Raw genomic sequence first — 10,364 nt, 5'->3', positions numbered from 1 at the left:
AGTTAGGACAAACTTTCAGGAACGAAATGTTCTCTGAGTCATGTGAAGGCTGACAATATGTGTGTGCGCAGTTTCGATCAGCACACGAGATCTGTAGCAGGAAACTTTTGCTGACATGACAAGTTGTTCTGTCTGATAGAAATAATGGTGGACATGAGATCATGAGCACATGAGACCATGAGCTAAGAAGTCTGGGTTTAAGGTAACAAAGGTTTTTTTTACACAGGATGTGTTAGGGTATATAACATTGGCGAAAGGGACTAGCCTTTGCCTTCTCATGTCAGATGCTCTCTGCGTGAGAATGCCATGGGCCTTCTCATACTTAGACACTGTCTGTATGTTGAACGCCTATTTCTTGCAAGAAATAAAATACTTTGTTAATCATTTGGGAATCGACTTTGTCTCCTTCATCCAGGTTTTTGAATATTGATAATTTCCACAACAGCGTGCAGAGCTCAATGGATTAGCAGTCCATCGCCTTAACCACTCGGCCACCTCGTCACTCGCCTGCACTTCCGCCCGAAGCAGGGCTGTGGTGTGTTTCTGCTGCTATTTTAAGGATAATGTCGTTAAAGTTGGCAGCAAAGTACTTTGAACGGCTTTGCCACGCGCGCTTGGCTCTCTCGAAACAAGTCAAGTCAAGTCAAGTCATCTTTATTTATATAGCGCTTTTTACAATACAGATTGTATCAAAGCAGCTTCACAGTGATAACATGAAAATAATACAAAAAAAAACAATTTCATCATCATCCACCTTTAAGGCAGATCTATAATATTGTTGAATATTACAGTTTTTTTCAGTCGCTAACAAGCGTTTGTCCAGCCAGTTGTCACATTTTCAAAACTCTAAACACAATTAGCACAGCATCGGTATTTTGTGGCCATACCATTCACACATTTCATGTCGTTTTCACACAATATGCAGTCAGTGAACACATTTCCACAATGCTTACATTTTCTTAACAGACAAGCTATACCTCCCAACAAAACTATGGATTGTTTTTGTAGTATTTACGAATGTTAACACACAACATCCCACAATAGCAAAAACAATATTCCAAACCTTAGATACGGTATAAAAACCTCTGCTTCTGCAATGATCAGTTCAAAGACAATATATCTCAGCTGATAATAAACAAACAATTGAATAATTGACACAGAGCTGATTTATGTTGGGTAAATTGTGCCAACCACAGCTGATTCCAGTCTGGCTTAGACTCAGTGGCAGGGGATATTTTTTTCTATTACATTGACACTTATTCAGTAAAAGGAGGAGAAGGGAGAAGAGCAGGCCCAGTGAGAGTTGCAGTGAGCCAGTGGACCCTATAATGTCGAGCGCATCCTTGCCTTTCTCAATGATCTCCACCAGCGCCTGGTTCCAGAGCAGCGCCTGGTTCTCATGAAAACATGAGAACCTTTGTAATTACCTGGGACAATGTGGCTTTCCATCATTCTCAAGCAATAACAACATGGTTTGAAGTCCACCCAAGACTGGTAAGTCTCTTCCTTCCACCCTATTCACCTTTCCTCATCCCCATAGAGGAGTTCGTTTCTGCATGGAGGTGGACGGTTTATGACCATCAGCCACATGACCAGATGTCCCTCCTTGAAGCCATGGATGCTGGTGCAGGGACATCACAGTTCATGATTGCATCGTCTTGGATAATATCAGATGTGATGTTGATGAAAACATGTGGCATAACCCTGAAGATCGCAGAGACTAGATACAGTAATTTTGTGCTTTTTTAGTACTACAACAAAAGTACTAAAAAAAGTTTTTTTTTTTTTTTTTTTTTTCAGAATGCTCATGTGTGTTTCATGGATATTTTGTTCACTGTAAGCAATACTGTAACACTTTTTCTGTTCTATCATACCGTGTTTCTACTGTACCTCCTGTAGTAAACAGTAAAGGATTTGCTTTTTACTGGAATGCTTTTGAATGTGAACATTACTACATGTGGACATACAGTTCCCAACCAAGAAACATAAAAGTCTATGCAGTTTTTGTAATGTCAAGAATAGCCAGTATTTTGAAACCTGGTGTACTTTGATTGACTGCATGTACCTTGTGAAGTGAAAACAAGTGTTATTCTTTGACATAATAATTTCATTTTGAGTCAGATTTCCAGTGTTTTGGTAAAGTTAGTGAGTGCAGAGAAAGATGTGTTCTATTTTGAAATGAAGAGTTAGTATATAATTAACAAAATGTGTTTTTGAGAAGAAAATTATCCATTTGGCCAATTGTGTTTTGTAGGTGTGAGTCTGTGTTAAGAGTTTAGAAAAAGTATCTAAAGTATGGGTAAGCGCTTGTTAGCGATTGAAAAAAACTGTAAATGTCCCCAACTAAGCAAGCCAGAAGGTAAGGCAACAGTGGCAAGGAACCAAAACTCCATCAGGTGACAGAATGGAGAAAAAAACCTTGGGAGAACCCAGGCTCAGTCGGGGGCCAGTTCTCCTCTGGCCAATGAGTGAACAGTGTATGAAGTTCAGAATGAATCAGAGTATTTGTCCAGTTCCGGTTGGTTGAAGTCGGAGTGGAGAGGAGGAGAGACTGGTTGACACTTCAGGTCAGTGGCGTCGTCGTGTCCTGGCGCTGGTCCTTCATCAGATCTGGATACGGCCTGGTTCCGGTGGACAGCAGTAAACCTCGGGATAGACAGAGAGACTAATATTAGCGTAGACGCCATCCTTCTTATGATGTACCAAGTACATCAGGATTTACGGGAAGTGTTCCCGGTCCCGGCTGTTCTAAACTATGCAGCCTAATTATATAAGTCTATAATGTGTTATGTGTATGCTAGGCCGAAGAGATGTGTTTTTAGTCTAGATTTGAACTGACAGAGTGTGTCTGCTTCCCGGACAATGGTAGGAAGACTGTTCCAAAGTTTTGGTGCTAAATAGGAAAAGGATCTACCGCCAGCAGTCGATTTTGATATTCTAGGTATTATTAACTGGCCGGAATTTTGAGATCGCAGTAGACGTGAAGGACTATAATGCGTTAAGAGCTCGCTCAAGTACTGCGGAGCTAAACCATTTAGTGCTTTGTAAGTGATCAGCAATATTTTAAAATTTATACGATGTTTAATAGGCAGCCAATGCAGTGTTGACAGAACAGGGCTAATATGGTCATACTTCCTGGTTCTAGTAAGAACTCGAGCTGCTGCGTTTTGAACTAGCTGTAGTTTGTTTATTAAGCGTGCAGGGCAGCCACCCAGTAGAGCATTACAATAATCTAGCCTTGAGGTCATAAACGCATGAACTAATTGTTCTGCATTATTCATTGAGAGCATATGACGTAATTTAGATATATTTTTAAGATGGAAGAAAGCGGTTTTACAGATACTAGACACATGACTTTCATTTGACGAGAGCTGTCTCGGTACTATGGTATGGTCTAAATCCGGACTGAAAATCCTCGCAGATATCATTTCTTTCAAGAAAGGAACACAGTTGTGAGGATACTGCTTTTTCTAATATCTTTGACAGAAATGGCAGATTAGAGATCGGCCTGTAATTGACTAGTTTTGTAGGATCAAGTTGCTGTTTTTTAACAAGCGGTTTAATCATAGCTAGCTTAAAGGTTTTTGGTACGTATCCTAGAGACAAAGATGAATTAATGATATTAAGAAGAGGATCTATGACATCTGGAAGCATCTCTTTCAGCAGCTTAGTCGGTATAGGGTCTAACATGCACGTTGTCGATTTAGATGATTTGACGAGTTTGCAAAATTCTTCCTCTCCTATAGCAATGAATGAATCAAATTTTCCCTCAGGGAAACTACAATGCACTTCCTGATGCGATACTGTATTAGACGGTTGCATAGTTATAATTTTGTCCCTGATATTATCGATCTTATAAGTGAAGAAGTTCATAAAGTCATTACTGCTGTGTTTCTTGGAAGCTTCTGGGCTTGAAGCTTTCTTTTTCGTTAGTTTAGCCACTGTTTCAAATAAATACCTAGGATTATGTTTATTTTCTTCTAATAGGGTTGAAAAATAAGCAGATCTAGCAGCTTTTAAAGCCTCTCTGTAAGCAATCGAGCTCTCCTTCCATGAAATCCGAAACACCTCTAGTTTTGTTTTCTTCCAGTTGCGCTCCATCGGTTAAGCCAGTCTGTCTGCTTCCTGACCTGAGGCCCAGATTGTCATGTTTTATCTCTAAGACTATGAGCCAAATTACTAGAGAGAAGAGCAGCACCATCCCAGGAGGGATGAATACCATCTCTTTTCAACAGGTCAGGTTTGCCCCAAAAACTTTTCCAATTGTCGCTAGCCTTTGAAGTGCAGGTGACAATAACAGGAGAAGACATTACTCACCGTGTTTGTTGACTGATTCTTACTCACCTGGGATTTTATGAACTCAAAGGCGCGGGCGCGCGAGAGAAAAATAAATAACTGAGCGCACGGGTGGTCCGGTAAAAGGCTAGCGAGTTAGCGTGTTGTGCTGACAATAACGGAAGCTAGCAATGTCAGGTTAATCTGAGATGTTGAGTAAGCTGTATTTAGTAGTATAAACAACTAGAATTTATAATAAATGATGGTTCAAAACAGAAAGAAATACGAAGCTAATACGCAGCAAACAAACTCACAGCAGCAGTCACAGCGAGGTAGACAGGAGCAATCGATCTCCGAGCAATACATACACTTGGCTTTCTCGAAACTAAACACATCAAACGACGAGGATGGGATTCGAACCCACGCGTGCAGAGCACAATGGATTAGCAGTCCATCGCCTTAACCACTCGGCCACCGCGTCACGCATCCTCTGCTGTCGGAAGTGGTATTTTGGTGATTTTCACCCGCTTTCATTAACATGACGGCGATAAAGTTCACCATAATGTGTTGTAAAAGATTGGGCTGATGAGAGATGTAACCCTTCGACTGACATTGGGTTCTATGGGTTTGGAGACTCACAACTGTATTGATAGAGGGAGATGTTTCTTTTGTGTGCTGCTTCTGCTTTGTTGGAAAAAACCTAGAGAGAACGTATGGGTCAAGAAAATGGCAGCTTACATGTGGCTTGCATTGGACCTCTCTCAGAATATGTTTGCAGTGTCCTTCACTCTTCATTATCCTACCTAACCTCGTAGGGGGCTCGTAGAATCGATCCCGAACTCAAACATGTTCTTGGAGATTGAGGGTTATAACTCCGCCCCTTTGCTAGCAGGATACCAATAAGTCTCTCCCCCCAAAATTACGAAAGCAGCGCACTTTTTGTTCTTTGAGTGAAGAGAGAACAATGAATAAACCTGTTTGTGCATATCACTCGCCTGTTTCGTAGGCACACCATGCAGCCATCAGTGCCAAAAGGCTGATCTCGCAAAGCTTCGGAACGACTGTTTCGCCTCAGCCATCCCTAGACATTCCCTAGAATGTGTTTTTGCATTTCTATTGGTCATATCCATGCACCAGAGGGCCTCTTGTATTTATCCTGACCTCAACAATGTTTTCAGAAGTGAACATGAGCTTTTTCTGCAGTTAGAATTAAAATGAAATTCGGCTAAAGGTCACCATGAGCGGTACCCATGCGGTTGACCTTTTCACTAGGCTCTCTGTGAAACTAATGTTGTGGCAAAACAATATTTAACAAACGCAGCATTCCCAGGCAAAAGAGACGTCAATATTCAAATTGTATTTAAAAGAAAATATACATTTATTCTTGCAAGAATAGTTCCCATTCTAGCCACACAGGCCAGCTGCAGGCTGGGTTGAGACCCCAGCCTTCACAGACCAGTTTGCAGGCAGAGTGAGACCCAGATAGGTGCTTTACTGGAGTCTTATAATGTTCTCATCAAAAGCATTCTTTAAACACCCACCCCAGAGGGCAGGAACTGAGAACCCCCCATGGTTGTCTTAACCCCTCCCTAGCCTGGGGTCTTCTCAGTGTCACACATACAGCTGTATCAACGTTACAACAGGAGAACTCCAAATACAGAACATATGGCATTCATATATTATCATTGAGAAAACACAGAAGCCAAAGAAAAGATTAAAATTGCTACTACAATTCTCCCTGTTTTTCATTCTCTGAAACCAAATAAATTAAACAATTTTAAGTCATTTCATCACATTTATAACTTTCATTTCTGATTTTCCGTATAACCGATCACTTGAACCTTGTTGAAGGAGCAAGCAAGTAAATATTTAAACTGAATCAGGGTTAAATGGATATGCACTGTCACCGCTTTGTCATAGTATGAAAACCATATCAATTCAACACCCCTGGTTGATTTGAATAAACATACAAAAGAAAAAGATAAACAAAACACACAAAAAAACATACCTTAACTCAATTAATACATTTCACTTTGACTTCCGCTACTCGAATTGTCTGCATAATTTTGTTCATCCTTCTAACCAATGTAGTTGTTCAAAATTTACTCTAGTATTTCCATTATGGACCGTCTTTTTTTTTTTTTTTTTTTTTGCTTATTACACATCAATTAATAGATTTTCTACATTTTCACCAATCAAATCAATACCTAGTTTGAATCAATCAAATAAAATAATCAACATCATCACAAAAACATCTTCCTTTTTATCCCTTCCGTGACCATGTGACTAAAACCCAAATGTGAGACATTCAAAACTGACCAATCAGATAATTACAACTTCCCCCATTGTACTAATGTTTTGACAATTTCATCCCACCAAAGTACACACATCTTAGGCCTACAGGCCTTGATCACTATCAGCAGCTCGTTGCCTTTACAGACTCCAAATGGTCATTACGGAAAGAGTTGGTGAAAAACAGTAAAGCAGATGTCTTTGTTCATTTCAAATATCTTGGATTATTTTCAATCCTACAATTCCCCATTGGTCCCGTTGGCCACACACATGGAGTTAAAAGGTGACACAGTCCATAAAGATATACTTTCTGTTGTGTGCAGTTCCATCTTCAGACTTTTCGTCCAGGCTTGTTTCAATAACAGTTTGTCAGTGTTCAGTCTTTTGTTCAACATCCAGCCCTGCAGGAGTAGGCTCTATCAAATTGGGTTGATGCAAATCATTATGCAAATCATCCATCGAATACTTCACATCTCCACAAGAACAGGCACTGAATCTTGGAGCAAACGCTGGTTCCTCTTTCTGAGGAGGACACAGAATGTGAACTTGGGTTGCAGGGATCCTGTGATTAAAGAGCATCTAGCACAATGAACAGCAAAAGTAGACACACACTGAAAAAAGTGCACATGGCTTGTCATTGGTTTAAAAAACTTTTTATACTTGATCTGACTTAATAAATTCACTTTTCTAGCTTGTCGTTGGTGTGAAAAAAATGATACTTTGGACCAACCTAAAAAAATTGCTGTAATTTGTTACAGCTAAATGTATTAGTTTTTCTCAAGCTATATTTTTGATTTGGTTGAAACGTTAATTGAGTTATGATTGAGCATTATTGGAGACACCTGATGATAACAAGCAGAATCACTGAAGGAGAAAATCGTAATTGGTGTGTTACCATTATGGTAATTAGTGTGTGTTTTAGTTGGGCTCTTGACCCTTAAATTATTAACTTTAGAATTTGTTTGGCTGCTGTACGTGAGTTATAACAGCCAGATGAACAAATAGAAAATGTGATATGATGGTGTTGGTTGAGTTCTAACATTACCATAATTTCACAATCAATTGACCTGAATCACTGAATTCACATAGAGCCCAATTACTGGGTTACTATTGCTTTACTGATTATAGCAGTACTGTCCTTGAAAAGCATGATTTCATTTTCATTTATGATGTTTGTTACTTTTACAATGTGATCCAAATCATTTCTTAAAACTTAATCACATACAAAACAGTTTTTTTTTTTTTTTTTTTTTTTTTAACACAGCCATCAAGCATCTGCCAGTGAATCTCAACAATGGTGACAATCATAAAGCATTGTGCAGTGCATTCTGGATGCCACCAATCAAATCTCATTCATGGCTCCCATCATGCATTGCTGCATGAATAAATAATGACGTATGTTCAGAGGTGATCTGTTTGTCACCATTGTTGAGATTCATATGCTAATTATTGATATCTGTGTGTGCCTACCTGAAAGACTTTTAAGAAGTTTTCTTCTTAATCTATTTGGATTTAATTGAAAAGGCTAAAAATGGCATACTCTACCAGGACAGTGCTGCTATAATCCATAAGGTAAACTTAACTCAGAAATTATGCTCTCAATGAGTTCAGTGTTTCAGGCCTACTATTGATTATGTTAAAACACAACCAACTCCATCAGACCACCTTTTATCTTTGTTCATCTGTCTGTTATAAATGAATTACAGCAGCCAGACAAAATCTAAAGTTGAACCAGTAAGGGTCAAGAGCCCAACTAAACTAAACACTGATCTCGATAACGGTAACCATTTTACATAAATTTTCTCCTTCAGTGATTCTGCTTGTTATCATCAGGTGTCTTCAATAATGCTCAACCATAACTCAATTAATCACTTAATTATCTAATTAACTTTAACACTGCTTCTGTGTTAATTTAACACTGGGGATTCTGCTGTGTAAAAAGTAGTTTTTTCCAAAATAAAAATGCTAGTTGTACCAAAATAAGAAAATGATTTATGGTCTCTATAATAAACAATATTTTAACTTTGTTTGAATGTAAAAAAAATTATTGGGTTAAAGAACTATATTGATTTATATTAAATACAATTTTAACGTTTCAACCAAATCAAAAATATAGCTTGAGAAAAACTAATAAATTTAGCTGTAACAAATTACAGCAATGTTTTTAGGTTGGTCCAAAGTATCATTTTTTTCAGTGCATGTCATTTGTCATTGGTCAGAGGATTGATATGGTCAGATTGAAATTAGTCTCCGGCAAAAAGCCCTTAAAAAATATGGTCAAGGAATGATAAAACAAGATCTTTACAAGTTCTTACACTGTTTCTGGAAACATTTAAATAAATTGCATTAACAACAAAACAACAACTACTGGTTTAAAACACAATTTCATTAATAGTATCAGCAAAATATTCAGTGTAACCAAGCACAGAGATTACAAAACACAGATGTCCAAAAACATTGTTGCAAGTCAAATGGACAAAATACAAATACACAGAAACCCAATAAGTTTCAGAAATGTTTCAAAATCATTAATGAGGATACAAATAGTTATACTTCAGTTAAAATGAGAAATACTGACATACATTTTAAAATAACTTGGTGAGACAAATGATTACTTAAGTGATAAAGTAAATCCAAAGAAAAACAAAACAAACAATTACTGGATGCAATACACTGTTATTATTCAGTCTAGATCTAAAGACTTAATAAAAATCTTATGCATTACATTTTTGTGAGGCAGAATCATCTGCAAATTTGCTGCATTTAGCTGTGGCTATGTGTAAATTCATCATGCTCCAAAACAAAAATGAGGAGGTTTTACAATTGTGATGCAAATTGGGTCCTGTTGTTTTAACAGGGAGCCAGCATGAAAATATGGGTATGAGATGGGTGTAATTGGCTCAAAATCTTCCCACACCAATGTTTTCGTTAAGAAGCATGATAAAAGTGCAAAGTACATAGTTACTGAATCCTGTTGTGAGGAAAGCATTTTTCATGGTTAATGCAATTGTGAATCACATTGTAGCCATATTTTACTGGGCACAGTCTGCCCTGTATCAAAAAGTCTGCATCCTCTGTAAAGAAAAACAAATGTCAAGTAGTTAATTCTTTTTTTTGTTATGCTGCCGCCTGTCCTGTTTCCTGTTGAAAACATTTCTTGTTATTTGCACATTTTTACAGACAATACTTTCGTTAGGGAGAAGGATGGCGTGCGATGGCTTTCATCCAATCCCAAACCATTCCCTATTTTTATGCACAATTTTACTTGTGCATCAATTTAACATAATTGTGTTTGGGTTTATTAAACTAAACACTGTCCTGCAGACATCTTTCTCTGTCTCTTAACCAAAATGTTATATTCTTCACTCTAAGCCACAATCTCATCTTCTTATCAAATTATTTGAAATGCAAATGGCCCTCACTCTTTGCGTATCCTGCTTTTCAGGACTGCTCTCAACAGTTTGTCTCTCAACTCAATCTCAATTCTCAGTCATCTGCAAAACTGAATACAATTGTCATTCTATTTCCCCTCCTCCTTGGGCTTCACTGTCCCTGCATCTGTAAGATCAAAGGTATTTATATAGGTCTCTGATGACCCTGTCCCTTCCCGCCCTAGAGGTTTCCTGGGCCCAAAATTGTTAATTGTTATTCCAGCAGCTACTGCATTTGTTCCGCTGGGTGTGAGCTTTGCAGAAACATACATACATACATACCCTGAAGAGAAACAAATACTTACTACAATGTCTAAGAACAAAAGGTAGAAAATATAAATCCTCTACCACACCACATTCTCATCC

This window comes from Phoxinus phoxinus, assembly GCF_949152265.1.
Source record: "Phoxinus phoxinus genome assembly, chromosome: 5".
NCBI classification, from domain to species: Eukaryota; Metazoa; Chordata; class Actinopteri; order Cypriniformes; family Leuciscidae; genus Phoxinus; species Phoxinus phoxinus.
Note: the sequence above shows the minus strand (reverse complement) of the source record.